Genomic DNA, 23,114 nt, shown 5'->3' on the forward strand with positions numbered 1-23,114 from the left:
GGGCTCAACTCTCCATACAAAAGATCCTCGCTTTGGAAGGATGTTCGCTCCTCTCATACTGATATAGTTTGTGTTCAAGAGACACATTTTGTGAGTGGCAAACATCCACAGTTCTCTAATAAAGAGTTCTCTATAGTATTACTCGCTAATTCTTGTAAAAAGAAAGCAGGAGTAGCTATTGCAATAAGAAACTCACTAGGATTTCAAACTGAAAAAGTGATTTGTGATGAAGGCGGGCGATATATTATCTTAGTAGGCCAGATTGGCCCGGTAGTAATGACCCTCGTCAATATCTATGCCCCTAACAAATCCCCAGTTAGATTTTTAAACAAAGTCCTGGCAAAAACTCGCAAGATTCAAAAAGGAGCTTTGATGATATGTGGAGACTTCAACATTGTCCCCGACGGGTCTATTGATTCTTCCAGCTCGAATAGAGTGTTGGCTCCCTCACTGGGACGGTGGATAAGGGACAATCATTTTTATGACACGTTTAGGTGTTTAAATGCAAATTCTAGGGAATATAGCTTCTACTCTGCTAGACATAGATCATTCTCCCGAATTGATCTGTTTCTTTCAGACAGATCTCTTTTGTCTAAGATTTCCAAATCTTCAATTGGGAAGACATCTTGGTCAGATCATGCGCCCATATATTGTTCTATCTCCCAAATCTTACCAACAAACACACAAAGAGTGTGGAGAAACAATACTTTTCTTCTCCGTCATCCCACGTATCAGGCACGTACAAAAGCAGCTTTGATAGAGTATTTCTCCCTCAATAACACAGGTGATGTTAGTAACTTTACTATCTGGCAAGCCCATAAAGCGACTATTAGAGGAGAACTGATTAAACAAAGCTCTCACTTCAAAAAAATAAGGGAAGCTAAACTGACATCCCTCCTAGATGAAGAAACCAGACTGGAAAGACAAATTAGTTCAGACCCGTCCTTACTATTACATAAAACATTAATGTCTCTCAGACATGATATTCACTCTACCCTTCAGATGGATTATGATAGACAGCTAACCTCTATGCGTCTAGCGTACTACAGGTCATACAATAAACCAAGTAGATTAATGGCGAGGAAAGTAAAACCGCTGGCCCAAAAAATTAATATCCCTTTTATACTAGCCCCTGACAAGATATCTAAAATTACTCACCCAAATAAGATAGCAGAAGCATTCAATCAGTACTATTCGAAGCTATACAACCTTAGCAAAGATGCCTCCACTCACCAACCATCCACAGACAGCATTGATGCTTTTCTCCAAAAAATTAATTTGCCCTCTTTAAACTCTGAACAACTAACGGAACTAAATTCCCCAGTCTCCATTTCCGAAATAGAAAGTATTATTAAATCTCTTAAAGCTAACAAGTCACCCGGTCCAGATGGATTTTCCAACGAATACTATCAGATATTCTCCTCCGTTTTGCAGCCACATCTAGTGAAACTCTTTAATGGAGTCTTACTCGGTGACCAATTTCCATCTGAAATGCTGCAAGCCACCATCGTCACCATACCTAAACCGGGGAAAACACCTGACTCCCCCGCAAATTTCCGCCCTATCTCGCTTCTTAACTGTGATATTAAGCTTTATGCCAAATTACTCGCTCATAGACTTATGAAGTTTATGCCTATAATAATTCACAGTGATCAAGTAGGCTTTACAAAGGGCAGAGAGGCCCCAGATGGGACTAGGAGGATGCTGGGTTTATTGCAGAAAGCTAGGTCCATGGCGTCGTCTTCTCTGCTTCTTACCCTAGATGCAGAGAAGGCGTTCGACCGGATACACTGGGGATTTGCATCAGCAGTGCTAAATAAATTTGGGTTTAGTGGCTATATAAAAACTGCAATTTTAGCTCTTTATACTTCCCCCTCAGCTAGAGTATTGGTAAATGGGTCCTTATCATCCCCTTTTTTAATTACAAATGGCACTCGTCAGGGTTGCCCCCTTTCGCCTTTCCTTTTTTTAATGGTTATGGAGCCTTTTGCGGAAATGATAAGGGTGTCAAGTGAGATTAGGGGTATCCCAGCCGGTAACCGCCAACATAAAATAGGACTGTTCGCGGATGACGTCATCCTGTCAATCACTGATCCCATTCCTTCCTTAAGAGCGGCTTCTCAGATTATTAAAGAATTTGGAGAGGTATCATATTATAAAGTTAATGAGACCAAATCCCAAATGCTAGCTATAAAAGTCCCTCCACCCTTGAAAGAGTTATTAGGAAAAGAATTCCCTTTCCAATGGGCAGAACAATCTATTACATATTTGGGTGTCCAGTTATGCTTTCCTCTATCCAGAATAGTAAAGTATAACTATGATACAATGTACAAATCTCTTCAAGCCGACTTGATCAGATACTCCAAAATAGAGTTGTCCTGGCTGGGACGAATAACAATATATAAAATGATGATTCTACCAAAAATTCTATATCTGTTCAGAACACTTCCTATCCCCATCCCTGCTTCAGTCATAGCTAAGTTTAAAACTCAAATGCTTTCATTCATATGGAACAAAGGTCCTCATAGAATTGCAGCCTCTATACTTTATAACCACAGGTCCAATGGAGGCCTAGGTGTCCCTAACCTTCAGGGGTATTACAACTCCTTTATCTTAAAGCAGCTAAAACTTTGGCTTAACACAGAACAATATCCAAGCTGGAAACAGATAGAAACGGATCTTAATGAGGGGAAGACTCTCCGTTCACTTTTGCTATTACATGCAATGGATAAGAAATTTCCGCTACCCACGGCACCGACAATGAAAGCCACTATCCAAACATGGAAAATGGTGTTGCAGAAGGATGAGCTTAAGGTGCCGGTGAAAACCTTGCAGATCCCGGTAGAGATTCTGCAATATTATATTCCAGACATCTCGGTGAGCGGGTGGCGGAAAGCAGGGATTAGCGTATTGAATGATCTCTATGAGGGAGATACTATTAAGTCCTTTGCATGTCTGAAATCCTCATATCATCTACCGGACTCTTATAGCTACCAGTTTACTAGAATAGCCCACTTTTTAGTTAAAGGACCTAAAAGGGAAGTAAAAGTCCCGATAATTCTACTCCATACAGCACCTGGCCCACAAGGAATTCCCCAAGTACCTACAAAGGTTATATACAACTATGTGACAAATGATGACCACTTTACTAAGAAAGCACATTTACTTAACTGGGAGAGGGATTTTAAAATATCTTTTCCCCTGGCTAAATGGCAGATTGCGATAAGAACTACTTACAAAGCCACAAGAAACTCTAATCTGATTGAAGGGTACCTAAAACTCCTAACACGGTGGTACTTCACCCCAGTCAAACTTGCCAGATTCTATCCTAACATTGACAATACATGTTGGCGATGCCAAGTGAAGCCTGGTAATTTGATCCATGTTTTTTGGGATTGCATTGGACTCCGCCCCTTCTGGGTAGAAGTAAATAAGCTAATTGAAGATGTCTTAGGACGGAGTCTAATGCTATCCCCAGCTATGGCTCTTTTGTCATTAGACATTGACACACTCCCCCCCCAAGTTAGACCTTTATTATGTCATATTTTATTAACAGCTAAATTATTGATTGCTAAACATTGGAAATCATCTAGGAGCCCTTCCGTGAACGAATTGACAGAAAGGATTTCCACAAATGTCATTTTTGAACATTTATGGGCCCATAGAACGAACAGGTTAAAATTCTTCTATACTTCCTGGTCCCCGTGGCTATCTAAATTTCCTTTGCCGCAGTAATCAATCTCCTATGGATGCTCTTGTGCATCTCCCAGGGATTCCCTGAATTGGCCTAATATAAGTAGGTAATTATACGCCTTTGGTTGCTTTTCAACAATACCATCTCTTTCATTTTTATTATTTTTCTTTTTCTTATTCTCTCCCCCCCCCCCTCCCCCTTCATGACTTACCTTCGGGTAGCTTACTGTAATAGTTCTTATTGTTGTTACCCTAAGTTCTATGTTGGCAGCACCCGCGCGGGTGCCATAGGACTTTATACATTAACAAAAATGTTGTCAATCTACCAAAACGGTGGCTGCGCCCACCAGTTATCGAGTTTATACGTTTGAAGAACTCTTGTGTGGCTGCGTCCACAATATGTCGATACCACTTGCTATACATTTTGACAATAAAAATTTTCTTGAGAAAAAAAAAAAAAGAAATACCGGAGCAGTACCCGTGAAGAGGAGAGGAAGGAAATGGTGTTACCACATTCCGGGGAATTCGGCGTTCTATCTGTCTGTATAGCAGAGTCTTTTGTAAATGCGGCAGAACCAGACAGGCTATGCAATACCAAACTAGAGACAGAAAGTCGTCAGAAGACGAGCCACGGTCAGTGGAACAAGCAATCCAAAAGGCACAAGAACCAGGAACACAGCTAATGAGTAAGAGACTATCACTGGAGTGCAGACTCAACGACCCTTATACAACTTGAATCGCTGGGAGGGCGGGCAACTCTTCCAAAATCAAGGAATTTGCTCATCGAGAGTGACTTAAGGCATTTTTAATCAGCCAGATGTGGCAGACAATTGTCGAGAGGGAAGCGTTCCCTCCCAGCAATCACCTGCTTGCTAGCGGAGGAGACTTCTACTATTACATGTAGCGATCTCCTCCACAGCATAGAGAGGAGCGCTCATTATGACATCACTCGTTCCCATGCTGTATAGCGGTTTGCCAGCGGCAGATTGTTATTAGACCAAACGATCTGCCGAATGCAAATGATAATTTTTTAACATGTCAAAAGATTTAGATTGCCCGATGACTTCTCGTTCATCTGGAAATTGGCAACAGTATTGCACTGCAAGATGATCACTAACAAAAGCTCATGCGGAACGCTCGTTAGCGATTTTCTGCAGAAAAATCAGGTAGTGTAATACGGCCTTAACCCCTATGCCGCGCAATAAATTTTCCTGGCACTGGTCTATAATATCACATCCATGACAAAGCAGATCTTCTGTTTGGTAACTGAATACATCGTTTAAGGAAATTCTGCAACGTCTTAGGCAATCTTTTTTCATTTCAAATGATTTTTAAACAATAAGCAAATCGACTGTTTACTTCTTATTGTTTCCTTCTTTTCTGGCCAGCTTTCTTGAAACAAGTTAGAGCTCTTCTTGACGTGGCTTAATTCCACAGTCTTTTTTGGTTTTATTCAAGATGGAATTTAAAAGTAACATTTCCTTTCCTTTGCCATTTGTACAAAAAACCTGATAGTACAGAAATTCACAACTGCATGATAAAAATGGATTCTCCAAACCTGAATATCAAAAACAGGTAATTGATTATGAGATTGCAAACTTGCAGATTGCCCCAAGTCCGTCTTCAGAAACCCCCAACAATCGATTGTACATAGGTTAATTTTTATTGATCTTTCACTTACCTGGTATTGATTGTGCTGGATTAATGGAATGATGCTATCTGGGTCATGGGATGAGGATATCTAATTGACGTATCTACAGTTCCCTAAATTTGTGTCTCTTACAGGGGTAATTCCAGGCTCGAGATATTGAGGACCTATTCTCAGGATAGGTCATCATATCAGATCGGCAGGGGTCCAACACCTGGCAAGAGAGAAGGATGACGGAACTTGCGCACTGTGCGCACCTTCCCTTCATACAGCTGATAAGCAGGGGTGCCGGGTGTCGTACCCCCGCCGATCTGATATTGATGACCTATCCTGAGGATAACCCGGAGAACCTCTTTAAAGGGGTTGTCTCATCTCGCTGAAATGAGACACAGTCCTGACCACCAGCACTCCAGCACTCGTTGTTTCAGTAGCTCCCATTACAGTGCATGGCCAGGACTGGGTTGGCCCTAATGCTATGCTGGGTCCCCAGAGACCACCGAGGTGTCACCATGTGTGGATGCTCTCCAGAAGGGATGGTAAGGCGTGGTGCACCCCAATGGGAATTAAGTCCAGAGAGTCAGGGTCTGCAGTAAACCAAGGTGCTTCTTTACTGGAGGAATTCAGGTGCAAAACAATACAGGCGAGGCATAGGACTGGCTTCTCCAGTCTGGCAGAAGAAGGGTGAGCTGGCACTATGGGGTGAGCTGGCATTATGGGGGGAGCTGGAACTATGGGAGGAGCTGGTACTATGGGGGGAGCTGGCACTATGGGGAGGCTGACACTATGGGTGGGCTATCCGAAAAAAAGCAATGGAGGCAGCATGTCCGGTAAAAAACCCTTTAATGGGCACAGCCAAGTGAACTTAACGTGCAAAAAAGTGTGTTTGATAAAGGCTGTGAAGCGGCCGAAACGTCACAACTTTTTTGCACGTTAAGTTCACTTGGCTGTGCCCATTAAAGGGTTTTTTACCGGACATGCTGCCTCCATTGCTTTTTTTCGGATTCATCATGAGGGAGCCCTAAAGAATCTTGGACTCCAGGTGGGCTGTTGCATTCCGGTTGACCGCAAGATCTGGTGAGTGCGATTCCAATACTTTATTTTTTACTACTATGGGTGGGCTGACACTATGGGGGGAGCTAGCACTATGGGGAGGAGCTGGCACTATGAAGGGAGCTGGCACTATGGGGATATCTGGGGGCTCTAAAGGGGCTTTTTTTTATTATTGGCACATTATGGGGGCACTATAGGGGTGAGAGGCACCATGGGGCATCTGGTGTCACTATAGGGGCATTATTTGGGGGCACTATGGGGAAGTGGGGGCTCTAAAGGGGCCTTTTTTATTGGCACATTATGGGGGGCACTATTGCATTTGGTGGCACTAAGGGGGCATTTTTTACTGGCACATTATGGGAGGCACTATAGGAGAGAGCGGCACTATGGGGCATTATTTGGGGCACTATTGGGGAATATAGTGGCACTAAGAAGGGGCATTTTTTACTGGCACATTATCGGGGAGAGGAGCACTTTAGGGACATCTGCTGAGGGCACTAAGAAGGGGCATTTTTTTACTGACATATTATGGGGGACACTATGGGGAAGGGGGAGAGGAGCACTATGAGGGCATTTACTGGGGCACTATATAGGGGTATTTTATACTGGCATACATTATGGGGACATTAGCTCAACTGCGGGCACTAAGCGGGTATTTCATGTACTGTCATATTATTACTACTAGGGGGTATTATGGGGAGCTTTACTACTACTGGGGGGGCTATGAGGAACATGATTACTAGTATGGGCACTATAGGGGCACTATTACTACTAAGTGTGCTCTGGCAGAGAATTATTTCTATTAGTGGGATTTTGGGGAGCACTGTTACTTTGGGGGGCACCCTGGCATAGTATCAACTTAGCACAATTATTTTGGGGGGACATTATCTTTATACTATTAGTGTCTGGGCGCAGTTATTTTTTAGAGCCCTGTGTGCCAATAATTGTTGAAGGGGGCACTATCTGTGAGGTAGTAGTATTCCCAGGGGTACTGTTTCTGCAGTATAGTATTCGGGGCACTATCTGTGTGGTAGTAGTATTTCCAGGGGGACTGTTTCTGCAGTATAGTATTGGGGGTGGAAGGAAAGGGTGTTCAGAAGATGTAAAGATGATGGAAATGTGGGAAACTAATGTCTGTTTGTCAATCTCTGCAGAGACAGGAGATGGCTGAAAAATCATCATGGCGGTCTGGTCTGAATGGAGAAGATGAGGAAAGAGAACATCTACAACAAAGGTGACATCACTGGATGTAAGAGGTAGGTGGCGCTATGTAGGAGAGGAGATGCTCCGGCTCCTCCCCCTGCCATTTGCAGAAGGGGGATTCAGAGCTGGGTGAGGACGACCAGGGGGGGCAGCAGGCCACGGGCGGCTGGCAGATGGTGGGGGAAACCACAGGCCTTGAGCAGGATCTGGGGAGGTAGGAGAGCGGAGGAGCTTCCTGGCTGTAGCCGGCTGTCTGTTGCATAATGTGAAGCAGGCAGGTCCTCCCCTCTCCTTATGATGTGTAGAGACAGGCCTCAACAATAGAATTTCAGCTGTACAGTGTTTGTTGGGAGTGGCCTATTATATGTAGGAAGGTCTTTTAATAATGGGCGGGGCAAAAAATTGGCCACTTGACTGGATTTGCTCCCCAGGACTAAGGCTGCCAGCCCTTCCCCGAGTGGGAGGGGTGGAGTGGAGAAACTCAGCACAAACAATTACAAAGTTGCCACTCTCGTCTGGCATAGAATTACATTAGAGCTTCAATGATACTCAATGGCAATGACACAGTAAAAATAAGTTTCCAGACATAACAACAGAGCTAAACCCCAAACATTCAAAGGTTCAATCTGTCTGGTTTTGGTGGTAAGCAAGTCTGGCTTTTCCCTCCAAAACATACTCTTCTTTAAACCCTATGGCAGCTGTAGAAAACTACCAGCTTCTTATTCAAAGTCCCAAAAGTCTCTCAGTATTCATTAACCCTTTCCACAGAGCCCTGCAAATACAGTGCAAATGAACAGGACATATATCACAACTAGAGATGAACGAATCAAAGCTGACGAAGTGGAATTTGTTTAGAATTACAGAAAAAATTTGATTTGCAACGAATGGGAATTTGCTCCCGCTTCATGGTAACGAATCGCAATTTTCCTAAAACGGCGGCTACACGTGTGATAACTGAGGACATGGGGCAAGGAACTCTGGGAAGGCGGCATCACCCAGATTGACATGCCTGCATGCAGCTAATCAGCAGCCAGCCAGCCCTGTGATGTCACAGCCCTATAAATTTGTCAGCCATCGTACAGTCAGACATTTTCCAGCGTTCAAAGTGCAGGGACAGATGTGTGAAGGCGCTAGGGACAGCAATGGGAAAAACAATTGTGGGGGGGGAGACAGAAAAAACTATTTATAAGTGCAGGGAAAATATAGGGAGGAATCATTTCACAGCATCTTAGTGCAGGGAGAGACGTCAGAAGGCTCTAGGGACATTGATAGGAAAGTGATTTACAAGTGCAGGGAACGATTATTTGGGGATGCAAATAGTCATTAGACAGCTCTGTCATTCAAGCTTTTTGCTATTGGGCTGCAAGTGTTATGTTGAAAAGGCTTTAGAGGCTTATATCTTAGTTTCTTATTTAGTACTACAAGAAAAATATATACGCATTTCACTTCTGCAGTTATCTCTGTTGAAAGCGTATAGGGGTGTATTTTAGTAACAAAGAAAAATATATATACGCACTGCACTGTTGCAGATATTTCTGGTGAAAGCGTATAGGGGCGTATTTCAGTACAACAAGAAAAATATATACGTACTGCACTGTTGCAGTTATTTCTGGTGAAAGCATATAGGGGCGTATTTCAGTACTACAAGAAAAATATATACGTACTTCACTCTTAAAAATTTTTCTGGTCAAAGCGTATCGTGGCCTATTTCAGTCCAACAAGAAATATATATTCTCAGGTTACTTCTGCAGTTATTTCTGGTGAAAGCGTATAGGGGTGTATTTCAGTAAAAAAAAGAAAAATATGTACGCACTGCACTGTTGCAGTTATTTCTGTTAAAAGCGTATAGGGGTGTATTACAGTAAAAAAGGAAAAATATATACGCAGTGCACTGTTGCAGTTATTTCTTGTGAAAGCGTATAGGGGCGTCTTTCAGTACTACAAGAAAAATATATACGCACTTCACTCTTTAATTGTTTTCTGGTTAAAGCGTATAGTGGCCTATTTCAGTCCAACAAGAAATATATATTCTCAGGTCACTTATGCCTCTTCTCCTAGAAAACCCGCCGCAAGTTGTCTTCTGTACAGGTTTCCCTATCTTTCTATGGTTTGAGTAAATTCACATGGTAAACCTGCTACGGCTTTCGCCGCCCTGGCTGGTGTACCTTGTAGTTTACATCTCCAATTTTCTCGAGTACCTCGTAGGGCCCCTGCCACCTAGCCAGGAACTGTCCACGGTCGGCACCAGAACCAAAACCTGATCACCAGGGGTTAAAGATCCGGACCTGAGCCTGCCAATTATAGACCCGACTCTGGGCTCGTTGAGCTGCCTCCATATGCTCCCTAACAAGAGGCAACACTGTCTCTATCCGATCTTGCATCTGGGTAACATACTCAATGACACTTTTATGTGGAGTGGGTTGTTGTTCCCATGCCTCTTTAGCCACATTCAAGAGACCGCGAGGGTGTCTGTCATATAGCAGTTCGAAGTAGAGGCCTGGGGTACCTCTAGCACTGCGAACATGAGATAAGGCAGAAGCGCACTCTGCCCTAACCCCTGAAGACGCCGTGATACGGCGAAACATGTCGGGGGGCAGCGTGAGGCTCTGATTTTATAACAGTAAATCACTGTCGCTCAACAGCACAAGCAAAATGACACACACAGTGCATATATAATATACAGGCAGCGCGCAGCCTGTTGGCACAAGTGTATAGGAGGTTAACCTAGTCAGGTGACAATCTGACAAGGTGGTCTAAGTGATATATGAAGGGCAGTGATTACTGGAATTTTAATTTAAATGAATTAGCTATTCACACCAGTAATATTAAGTAATTGAGAATAAAAGTTAAGTCTTAGTTAAATAGGTAGGCGCAGGGAAAATTGGTGGAATTGAGTCCAATAGGACATTAGTAGTAGAGAATGTTGGTCAACACACCATACCCCTGCTCTTAAAGGGGAAGTACAATAATTGTAAGGCAGAAGGAGGTCCCAGTCCTTCCCATCTTTAGACACTACCTTTTTCAAAATATTTTTTTATGTTTGGTTAAACCGTACTACCACACCGTCCGTTTGCGGATGGTAAACGGACGTCCATAGTTGTTTTATGTGCAGCAACTTACAGAGTTCCCTCATCACCTTGGACATAAAAGAGGTCCCTTGGTCGGTCAGAACCTCTTTAGGTAGTCCTACTCGGGAAAACATCTCCATTAACTCCTTAGCTATGAGTTTGGCTGATGTATGTCACAGTGGGTACCGAGTGGCGTAGTCTAGAATGTCTAAGATGTGTTGATGCCCTCTGGCAGACTTGGTTACTGGGCCTATGAGGTCCATAGCTATTCGGTCAAACGGTACTTCGATAATCGGGAGAGGTACTAGGGGACTACGGAAATGTGGCTCGGGGCTAGTTATCTGGCAGGTCGGGCAAGATTTACAAAACTCTTCCACTTCTTTGAATATGCTGGGCCAATAAAACCGCTGTAAAATATGATCCTGAGTTTTCTGCAGCCCAGGTGACCCCCGAGAACGTGTTGGTGGGCTATATCTAACTCAAACTCACGATAAGCCTTGGGGACCCAACTGTTCAATAGGTTCACTCCGTAGTTGGTTTACCCGATACAACATATCTTGATGAACCACAAAACGGGAAAACACCTACTCTGCCCCAGGTTGTTGTGGTTCACCATCTACTATTAACACATTTTTCCAGGCGCGGGATAGGGTTGGGTCCCGACGTTGGGCGGTACCAAAATTATCCCCGGAAACATTGAGGTCTGCCAATTCAGGGCCCGCCGGAAATTCCTCAACTTCTCCCACCATCACACTTAGCGGGGTTGTCTCCCCCTTTTCCACCGAAGTGGCAGTCACCCCTACTCACTCTGGTAGACAGGATTAGCGGACGCAGTATACAGGCAACAACAAGTTCTTTGGATCAAACAGTTCAGTGTTTTATTCACACTTTAGGCAGGTGACAAAACAAATAGTCATATTCAAACAAAAAGTCACCTTGCGGTGTAATTCACAGCATGCAGCAATTCTGCCTCAAATAGTCCTTCCTGATAGCAGCATCAACCTGTTTTCACACCAAACAGGTAGCAAGCCTTCATCCAGACACAAGGCTCCCAGATCCTAACACAGAGACCTGGCTTCTGAGCCCAGTTGCCTATTTAAGGACATTTAAATTTAAACCGGCGTTTAAAATCTGGTCCGGTATTTAACCTCACCCAGCTGTAAATCAGCCCAGCAGCACATGCTAGGAGGATTTACCTGTTTTCCAAGACCAAACCTCTCACTTTGTCACAATAAGCACTTCACTCTTTAATTTTTTTTCTAGTTAAAGTCGCCAAATTCAATTCAATAAGAAATATATATTCTCAGTTCACTGCTGCAGTTATTTCTGGTTAAAGCATATAGGGGCGTATTTCAATACTGCAAGAAATATATATACGCACTTCACTCTTTAATTTTTTTCGGTCAAAGTGTATAGTGGCCTAATTCAATCCAATAAAAAAAATATATTCTCACTTTACTGTTGCAGTTATTTCTGGTAAAAGTGTATAGGGGCGTATTTGAGTACTGCAATAAATATATTAAGGCACTTCACTCTTTAATTTTTTTTCTGGTCAAAGCGTATAGTGGCTTTGTCAGTCCAACAATAAATATATATTCTCAGTTCATTGCTGCAGTTATTGCTGGTGAAAGCGTATAGGGGCATATTTCAGTACTGCAAGAAATATATATATGCACTTCACTCTTTAATTTATTTCTGGTTAAAGCATATACCGTAGTGGCCTAATTCAGTCCAACAAGAAATATATATTCTCAGTTCACTGCTGCAGTTATTCCTGGTGAAAGCGTATAGAGGCATATTTCCGTACTGCAAGAAATATATATACGCACTTCACTCTTTAATTTTTTTCTGGTTAAAGCATATAGTGGCCTAATTCAGTCCAACAAGAAATATATATTCTCAGTTCACTGATGCAGTTATTTCTGGTGAAAGCGTATAGGAGCATATTGCAGTAAAAAAATAAAAATATATACGCACTGCACTGTTGCAGTTATTACTGGTGAAAGCGTATAGGGGTTTATTTCAGTACTTCAAGAAATATATATACCTGTCATCTCTACTATGCTACCCTCAATGAGCATTTCTAAATGTTCATTGTGTTACCCTAAACATATAAATTACACTTTTAATTTCATTTGCAGACAAATTCAATAAGTATTATGCATTTTTGTACTTCCCGCCTTTTATGCAAATTAACATTAAAAGAGTCATATCTTACTTGTGTGACCAGAGAAGAGTCATATTTTCAAGCTCTGACTCATCTCAGGTTAATTTGCATATGTATCAAATCATTTTTTTCCACAATAAAAGCACACAGAGCTATGGGGACTGGGTATTGCGGATGTGCTAGCAGCCATCTAGCACTCCATGTTCTCAGCTCTATACCCAAAATCCAGGTGACAGGTTCCCTTTAAGTTGTTTTATGGTGTAAGCATATAGGGACGTATTTCAGTACTACTAGAAAAATACACTGAACAAAAATATAAACGCAATACTTTAGGTTTTGCTCCCATTTTGCATGAGCTGAACAAAAAAATCTGAAATATTTTCTACATACACAAAAGACCCATTACTCTCAAAATATTGTTCACAAATCTGTCTAAATCTGTGTTAGTGAGTGCTTCTCCTTTGCAGGAATGTCTACCAGAGCTGTTGCCCGTGTAATGAATGTTCATTTCTCTACCATAAGCCGTCTCGAAAGGCGTTTCAGAGAATTTGGCAGTACATCCAACCGGCCTCACAAACGCAGACCACGTGTAATCACACCAGCCCAGGATCTCTACATCCAGCACGTTCACCTTCATGATCATCTGAGATCAGCCACCCGGACAGCTGCAGCAACAATCGGTTTGCATAACCAAAGAATTTCTGCACAAACTGTCAGAAACCGTCTCGGGGAAGCTCATCTGCATGCTCGTCGTCCTCATCGGGGTCTGGACCTGACTGCAGTTCGTCGCCGTAACCGGCTTGAGTGGGCAAATGCTCACATTCTATGGCATCTGGCGTTCTGTTCACGGATGAGTCCCGGTTTTCACTGTTCGGGGCAGATGGCAGACAGCGTGTGTGGCATCGTGTGGGTGAGTGGTTTGCTGACTTCAACGTTGTGGATCGAGTGGCCCATGGTGGTGGTGGGGTTATGGTATGGGAAGGCGTATGTTATGGACAATGAACACAGGTGCATTTTGATGGCATTTTGAATGCACAGAGATACCGTGACGAGATCCTGAGGCCCATTGTTGTGCAATTCATCCACGAGCATCACCTCATGTTGCAGCATGATAATGCACGGCCCCATATTGCAAGGATCTGTACACAATTCCTGGAAGCTGAAAACATCCCAGGTCTTGCATGGCCCGGACTCACCGGACATCTCACCCATTGAGCATGTTTGGCATGCTCTGGATTGGCGTATACGACAGCGTGTTCCCGTTCCTGCCAATATTCTGCAACTTCGCACAGCTATTGAAGAGGAGTGGACCAACATTCCACAGGCCACAATAAACAACCTGATCAACTCTATGTGATGGAGATGTGTTGCAAATGGTGGCCACACCAGATACTGACTGGTTTTCTGATCCCCCCCCCCAGTAAAGCAAAACTGTGCACATTTCAGAGTGGTCTTTTTTTGTGGGCAGTCTAAGGCCCACCTGTGCAATATTCATGCTGTCTCATCAGCACCTTGATATGCCACACCTGTGAGGTGGGATGGATTATCTCGGCATAGGAGAAGTGCTTACTAACACAGATTTAGACAGATTTGTGAACAATATTTGAGAGTAATGGGTCTTTTGTGTATGTAGAAAATGTTTCAGATCTTTGAGTTCAGCTCATGCAAAATGGGAGCAAGCGTTTATATTTTTGTTCAGTGTATATAGGCACTTCACTCTTAGAGTTTTTTCTGGTCAAAGCGTATAGGGTCATATTTTAGTACAACAAGAGAAATATATTCTCAGTGCATTTCTGCAGTTAATTGTGGTGAAAGCATTTAGTGGCCTATTTCAGTAAAAAAGGAAAAATATATTTGTTGCTTTTAGGGTTGTTTTAATTTCCGTTTAATTTGTTTCATTCAGCTACAAGTATGTCAGGCAGAGAAGTGCTGGGCCATGCACAGAGGAGTGGCAGAGGCCTGAATGTTTCTGGCGCAAGCAGATGTCGCAGCAGAGTAAGGGGGCGTGGCAGCAGGAGTCGCAGCGAGAGGTCTGAGCTCCCGGTGTCATCTAGCTGTCGTGTCTTGACCAGCAACCCAGCGGTTCTTGATTGGTTAACTCTGTCATCCACGTCATCCCAAATGACATCAGATACCCCCAGCCAATAGTCGGTGGGTTCGTCAGACACAACCATTAGTTGGCATGGCCTGGGAGCAGGCCTTGTACCATCACCTATCCTATTCCCTCACCACGGGAAGTACTACATGCAGTGGGCTCAGCTCCACTTTTCAGCGAGGATGAGCTACTAGAGGACAGTCGGCAGCTACTGCCCAGCCAAGATGTGGAGAAGACATCCACCGCTTCCTTTGCTAGGTGGGCAAGTAGTGATGAGGAGAGTAGCGTGGGAGCTTGTATTGCGAGCGGTCAGGCTCCTGACCCAGAGACCGTTGAGGAGACACTACTCGATGATGATGAAGCCAATCGCACTTGGGAGCCGTGTGAAGAAGGGGCTTCTTCATCATCAGGAGAACAGGGTGGCAGCTTGCCCGTCAGGCAGCGGCTGAGCCAGCAAGTTGCTAGCGTAGCCAGGAGTCAGCAGGGTGGCAGCAGTGGGAGGTCGGGAGCCAAACGTGCACGGGGTAGACCACTTGCTCTGCAGTAGCCTACCTGCCCAGAAAGGAGTGGTGCATGGGTTCACGGAAGCAGCGGTGGTAGCAGTCAGCCAGTGAGTAGTGTTGGGGGGAAAATCAGGTATTCGGCGCTGTGGCAGTTTTTTGTGAATCCGCCGGAGGAGGTCAACATGGCCATATGTAGAATATGTGGTGTCAGAGGTAACTTTCTTTCCAGGGATCATCCTCACAAATACCTTCGCAGACAACAGGTTTTCATGTCCCAACTCGCGACACCTAAACACAGTATATCCCTGACTCACCTAAGTCACCGTTCACACACACGTGAACCCATGCGGCTTTCCCAGCCTGATGTCCATCAGCCTCCAGGCTGTTACCACACCGGTGTCTTTTGGGAGATTGTGGTCTAGTCGTACACCCTACGCTGACCATGCAACCCTTATCCCTAGGCGTCGCGGGATCCCCCCAAACCTCAGGCTAATCCCAGCCTTGTGATCTCTCAGCACTCCCAGCTCAGACCACACACAGAACCACTCCAGGCTTCTGTACAAAACACACCCCTCTCACTTTGAGGACAGCTTTATGCTCCGTTGATTGTGGCACCTGTTGCTGACCACTGATGGGAAAGAGATGGATAATCCTGCCATTCCTCTGTCCTAACAGCTATGAGGCCTGTCACTGTCTTACAGTGGGCAGAAGGTGAAGCGTGACCAGGGTGCCAATGTTGGCACCACAGCCTTGTGTCAACATATGCAGCGTCCCCAGGGCCGACTCCAGCCTCATGTGGGCCCTTGGGCGACAAATCCCCCTAGGCCCCCTTGGGGCATTTTTTTTCATTTACATGTCCCTCTGTGGCTCCCACATGGTATAATGACCCCACTGGCCCCTATACAGTATAATGACCACTAGTGGCCCTTCACACAGTATAATTCCCCCCCCCCCAAAACCCCCACACACAATATAATGACCCCAGAGTGGCCCTCTATTGAGAATAATGACCCCCAGTCACCCCCCCATTCAGAATAATGACCCCCAGTGTGGTTATACTGTATGGAGGGGGCACTGGGAGTCATTATACTGTATAGTGGTCATTGGGGGTCATTTTATTTAATGGGGGGTCTGGGGGTCATTATACTGAATGGAGGGTCATTATACTAAAAGGGGGCACTGGGGGTCATTATACTGTGTAAGGGGCCCTCACAGTGTAATTACCCCCCAGTGTCCCCCTCACATACAGTGGATATAAAAAGTCTACACACCCCTGTTAAAATGTCAGGTTTCTGTGCTGTAAAAAATATGAGACAAAGATAAATCATTTCAGAACTTTTTCCACATTTAATGTGACCTATAAACTGTACAACTCAATTGAAAAACAAACTGAAATCTTTTAGTTGGAGGGAAGAAAAGAAAAGAAACTAAAATAATGTAATTGCATAAGTGTGCACACCCTCCTATAACTGGGGATGTAGCTGTGTTCAGAATTAAGCAATCACATTCAGAATCCTGTTACATAGGAGTCAGCATACACCTGCCATCATTTACAGTGCCTCTGATTAACCCCAAATAAAGTTCAGCTGCTCTAGTTGGTCTTTCCTGAAATTTTCTTAGTCGCATCCCACAGCAGAAGCCATGGTCCACAGAGAGCTTCCAAAGCATCAGAGGGATCTCATTGCTAAAAGGTATCAGTCAGGAGAAGGGTACAAAAGAATTTCAAAGGCATTAGATATACCATGGAACACAGTGAAGACATCATCATCAAGTGGAGAAAATATGGCACAACAGTGACATTACCAAGAACTGGACTTCCCTCCAAAATTTATGAAAAGATGAGAAGAAAACTGGTCTGGGAGACTACCAAGAGGCCTACAGCAACATTAAAGGAGCTTCAGGAATGTCTGGCAAGTACTGGCTGTGTGGTACATGTGACAACAATCTCCCGTATTCTTCATATGTCTGGGCTATGGGGTAGAGTGGCAAGACGAAAGCCCTTTTCTTACAAAGAAAAACATCCAAGCCAGGCTACATTTTGCAAAAAACACATCTGAAGTCTCCCAAAAGCATGTGGGAAAAGGTGTTATGGTCTGATGAAACCAAGGTTGAACTTTTTGGCCATAATTCAAAAAGATATGTTTGGCAGCAAAAACAACACTGCACATCACCAAGAGAACACCATCCCCACAGTGAAGCATGGTGGTGGCAGCATCATGCCAAGGGGCTGTTCTTCTTCAGCTGGAAGTGGGGCCTTAGTTAAGCTAAAGGGAATGAATATATCTAAGGTACTTTTAAGTAGTTAATGATTGTATATAATTAGTTAGATTATAATCAAATATCCACATGACAGGTTCCCTTTAAGCATGACAAAGACCCAAAGCATACATCCAAATCAACATAGGAATGACTTTACCAGAAGAAGATTAAAGTTTTGGAATGGCCCAGCCAGAGCCCAGACCTGAATCCGATTGAAAATCTGTGGGGTGATCTGAAGAGGGCTGTGCCCAGGAGATGCACTCGCAATCTGACAGATTTGGAGTGTTTTTGCAAAGTCAAAATGTGCCATGCTGATAGACTCATACCCAAAAAGACTGAGTGCTGTAATAAAATCAAAAGGTGCTTCAACAAAGTATTAGTTTAAGGGTGTGCACACTTATGCAACCATATTATTTTATTTTTATATTTCTTCTTCCCTCCACCTAAAAGATTTCAGTTTGTTTTTCATTTGAGTGGTGCAGTTTATAGGTCACATTAAAGGTGGAAAAAGTTCTGAAATGATTTAACTTTGTCTCATTTTTTTATATCACAGAAACCTGACATTTTAACAGGGGTGTGTAGACTTTTTATATCCACTTTACCTATCATTGCTGGAGCACAGGGGAGCCGGCGGTCTTGTCATTCAGTAACCACAGCTCGCTGCACGCCTTCTCTTCTCTGGCCCGCTGCTGCAGTGAGACACACGTCATGATGTCACTGCTGGGCTGGGCCTGGAGGAGAGAAGGAGCTGTGCAGTGATGTAGCTAGAACTAACTGGGACCCACAGTAAATTTTAGTACGCCCAGGTATGCCGGGTGCTGAAGTCGGCCCTGAGCATCACCATAAAGTGGCCTGGGAGAACCGTGGCTCCGATGTGGTGGTCCAGCCTGCCGCAGCTACCGCTACATCACCCAGTGGCACGCACCCAGTTTCAGCCAGTCAAGGCTCCACCACCTCAGCCGAAGGGAGCTGTCTGTCAATCCCATCTTCTGCTGGTCCAGATGCTCCTGCTCCTACTCCTCATTAGTCATTCCGTCAGCAATCGATCACCGAAGCGATTGCCAAGAGACAACATTATGCAGTGCACGCATCCAACGGCGCAGAAGCTGAACGTGCTCCTGTCCAAGTTGCTGGTGTTTCAGTCCCTCCCGTTCCAAGTGGTGGATTCTGCACCTTTTAGCGAACTGATGGCTTGTGCCAAGCCGAGGTGGAGAGTCCAAAGCCATTATTTCTTTGCAAAAAAGTCAGTACCAGCCCTGCACACACATGTAGAACAGAAGGTAGGCCAGTCCTTGAGCCTGTCGGTGTCTGCCAAAGTGCACGGCAGAACCGACGCGTGGAGCTCTAACTACGGTCAGGGACAATACATGTCCTTTATGGCCCACTGGGTGAATGTGGTTCCTGCACAGCCACACCAGCAACTTGGCAAGGTCATGCCGCTTCCGCCTCCACGTTTTCACACCGTTGGTCCTGCGGAATAGGCAGAGGCTGGGGCAGGGAAACAATGAAAAAAGACAGAGCAGCCAACACGATGAATGTCGCCCCTGGGCACTTGCGAGTGCTTATTTGCATATGAATTAAAGTACTGTGGAAAGGGTTAATAACACTGAGAGACTTTCTAGCTAATAATGAGAAGCTGGTAATTTTCCACAGCTGCCATGTCAAGTATGTCAAAGCCCCTAGTGTTCTTCAGTTAGGGAACTGTGCATGACAAGAAGAAGAAACTGAGATGGGGATACTTTAACTAGGGGGGCTTTTTCATGTACTTCATTAGAATTTTGTGAAATTCCCTATAAAACACATGATGGATAATGGGTGGCTGAGTAGAGTTATATAGCCATACCCCTTCTTGGGTAGTGGTTGATCACATTGCGGTTCCTCTATGCCTTGTCAAGAAAACACTATACTTGACTATAAATGACATCTGTCTATCAAAGGAGGGGAAAGGATACTGATGATGGTATATGTCAATTTTAAAGCTTTGTTTTCCCCTATTGATTCAGAAAAATATAAGAAAAATGCATAAATTTCACTGTCCTAAAAGGAAAAACGTCTTTCTAGATCCCAAGTGGCAAACGATCAGGTCACCAATCCTTTACATTTCAATAGGCACTAAGGTTATCTAGCTCTCAACTGTAGCCATCACATGTTCCTGCTATGACCAGCTGCTGAGGTGTCTTCTTCTCTGGTTCACCGCTGTTTAAGACTGCTTTCACACTAGCGTTCGTCGGTCCGCTCGTGAGCTCCGTTTGAAGGGGCTCACGAGCGGACCCGAACGCAGCCGTCCAGCCCTGATGCAGTCTGAATGGAGTGGTCTGGCGGCGTTCAGCCTCCGCTCCGCTCGCCTCCGCACGGACAGGCGGACAGCTGAACGCTGCTTGCAGCGTTCGGGTGTCCGCCTGGCCGTGCGGAGGCGTGCGGATCCGTCCAGACTTCCAATGTAAGTCAATGGGGACGGATCCGTTTGAAGATGCCACAATATGGCTCAATCTTCAGGCGGATCCGTCCCCCATTGACTTTACATTGAAAGTCTGGACGGATCCGTACGAGGCTATTTTCACACTTAGCTTTTATATGCTAAAATAATGCAGACGGATCCGTTCTGAACGGATCCGATCGAACGCTAGTGTGAAAGTAGCCTAAGAAGCTTTGTCGACTTCGGGAACTTTACCTTTTTTCCTTCAAACAGAGGCACTGCACACTTGTCTTTCTGGGGAATTCATTTGTAAATCGATGTACATTATTAATTTTCCCACTCCTTACCTCTTCTCAAGGCTAAATAAATGGAATTATTTTACTCTTTCCTAATTAAAGAAGGTCACCTTAAATTTTGTCTTGGGATTGTATTCTTTTTTATGTTCGCTCAATGGGGTCCACTATTGTGTTACAACCATCTGAATTTGGAACTGATTAAGAAATTGCTCTTGTGTGATCACTTTCAATAAATGTGCTCGGATTTCTTGTCCTACGGGTATCAGTATTTCTGTTCTGCCCAGCTGAGTTAGAGAATCATTAGAGATCACGTCTGCCTCAGTCTTGGTATTTCTGAAGTGTTTAGTGTGGTTATAGCACCATCTAGCGGTGTTAAGTTGTATTATACTTTGTTTTTCCTGTTACAATACTACTGTATTGTGGGAGTGCAAAGCATCCTGGGAAAGAGAAGTCTCCAGTTTCCAGGACACATCAGCAGAGCTGTCCTATGCATGTCTCCTTCTCAAACTCCACCATCCTTGTAAAAGCATATCTGGTCAGAGATCTACATTTGTTTCAGGGATATTGTGTGTTGCAGAGCTGTTCAGCTAGTTGTAATTGTTACTCAGGGAGTTGTTATTACTGTTAGGCTACTTTCACACTAGCGTTAATATTTTCCGGTATTGAGATCCGTCATAGGGTCTCATTACCGGAAAAAAAAACGCTTCTGTTTTGTCCCCATTCATTGTCAATGGGGACAAAACGTAACTGAACAGAACTGAATGCTCCAAAATGCATTACGTTCCGTTCTCATACCGTAAAGCAAACCGCAGCATGGGATGTGGAGCAAAACTGATCTGTCATGACCCACAATGCAAGTCAATTGGAACAGATGCGTTTTCTCTGACACAATATAAATTGGATCTGTCCCCCATTGACTTTCAATGGAGTTCATGAGGGATCCATCTTGGGTATGTTGCAGATAATACAAACGGATCAATTCATAACGGATGCAGATGGTTGTATTATCAGTAATGGAAGTGTTTTTGCTGAACCCTGCCGGATCCAGCAAAAACGCTAATGTAAAAGTAGCCTTAGCTAGCCATGCAATCTTATGTACAGGCAGCCATTTTACCATGTGCTTCAGTGTTAATGTAAAGTTATAGTACATGCTATGCTATGCTTAATACTTATATATGTTATTTGTATTCTTGTAGTTTTACCAAACAATCCTGTTTTACCAATCAATCGTATATAATCAATAAATCACATGTACGACCTGTTGATCAATAAACAAATTAGACTACAAAGAACAGTCCTCTTATTTGGGAGACAGGAATGGTTTATGCTGAATGTCAGACTGCACACTGTGTCAACATGTATGAAGACAGAACAGTATCACAATATCCTGTCCGGATGTATCTGTACATTGTGGGGAGAAGATATCATTGATTTGCAAATACTGTGTGAAGCAACACATTTATAAGGACTGGGGATCAGGTACCCATCGTTACACTTCATTCGAACATCCAGGTAATGCTTTGTGTGTGAATGGTATTCAACAAATATCTCATAGACGTCAGTCATTTCTCTTCATAGTACTGAGGCTGCACCTGTGATGCTGTACTTGTCTCCATCTCTGGCTGACATACCTGTGCAGTATTTATCCAAAATTTGCTAATTTAAATATAGTTGTTGAACCTAAGACAGGCTGAAATAGCCATAGGTACCAGTATAAATGTCTGATTGGATGGGCTCTTCCCATAGATTATAACAGAGAGAGCTGGAAGAGAACTGCACTGGTAGGACAATGCAAAAGAAAATCACTAAAATAGATATTACTGAAATGTTACCTAGATAGGAGTGACGTATATCACACTAGACGGCAGTTATATCTAATATACAGTCTCTTCTGCTGGGAGGGAGGTGTTCTAATAACATATGGAAATATGATATGATATAATGCAGTATAATGAGCTAAGTCAGTGTATCTAAGCTTATCATTGTGTGATACTGTCTACTGAACCATGTATCTAAGCCTATCATATGTAATACTGTCTACTGAACCATACATCCAAGCCTATCATATGTGATACTGTCTACTGAACCATGTATCTAAGCCTATCATATGTGATACTGTCTACAGCACCATGTATCTAAGCCTATCATATGTGATACTGTCCGCTGAGCCATGTATCTAACCCTATTATGTATGATATTGTCTACTGAGCCATGTATCTAATTGTATTATGTGTGACACTGTCTGCTGAGCTGATGATCTAATCCTCTCATGTGTGATACTGTCTGCAAGCTGTGTATCTAAATCTGTCATATGTGATACCATCTGGCTGAGCAGTGTATCTAATCCTCAGAATGGTCCTCAACTTTTAACTGGACTTAAAAAAAATTCCAGGGGAGTACCTCATTGGGAGTTATGTCATATCTACGCTCAGGTCCATAAATATTGGGACGTCGACACAATTCTAACATTTTTGGCTCTATACACCACAATGGATTTGAAATGAAACAAACAAGATGTGCTTTACCTGCAGACTGTCAGCTTTAATTTGAGGTATTTACATCCAAGTCAGGTGAACGGTCCAGGAATTACAACACTTTGCATATGTGCCTCCCACTTGTTAAGGGACCAAAAGTAATGGGACAGAATAATAATCATAAATCAAACTTTCACTTTTTAATACTTGGTTGCAAATCCTTTGCAGTCAATTACAGCCGG

At 43.7% G+C, this 23,114-nt stretch overlaps 1 long non-coding RNA gene across 1 annotated transcript in view; it reads left to right on the forward strand.

The window, feature by feature from the left end:
* Positions 1-4,364: 4,364 nt before the first annotated feature.
* The window catches only part of LOC122919567, a 28,574-nt gene continuing 9,824 nt past the window's right edge, over positions 4,365-23,114 (forward strand). Inside the window, exons 1-2 of the long non-coding RNA XR_006386809.1 lie at positions 4,365-4,379; positions 21,595-21,910. This is a non-coding gene — a long non-coding RNA (uncharacterized LOC122919567). The remainder of the gene's footprint in view (positions 4,380-21,594; positions 21,911-23,114) is intronic.

Source organism: Bufo gargarizans, chromosome 9 (assembly GCF_014858855.1).
Source record: "Bufo gargarizans isolate SCDJY-AF-19 chromosome 9, ASM1485885v1, whole genome shotgun sequence".
NCBI lineage: Eukaryota > Metazoa > Chordata > Amphibia > Anura > Bufonidae > Bufo > Bufo gargarizans.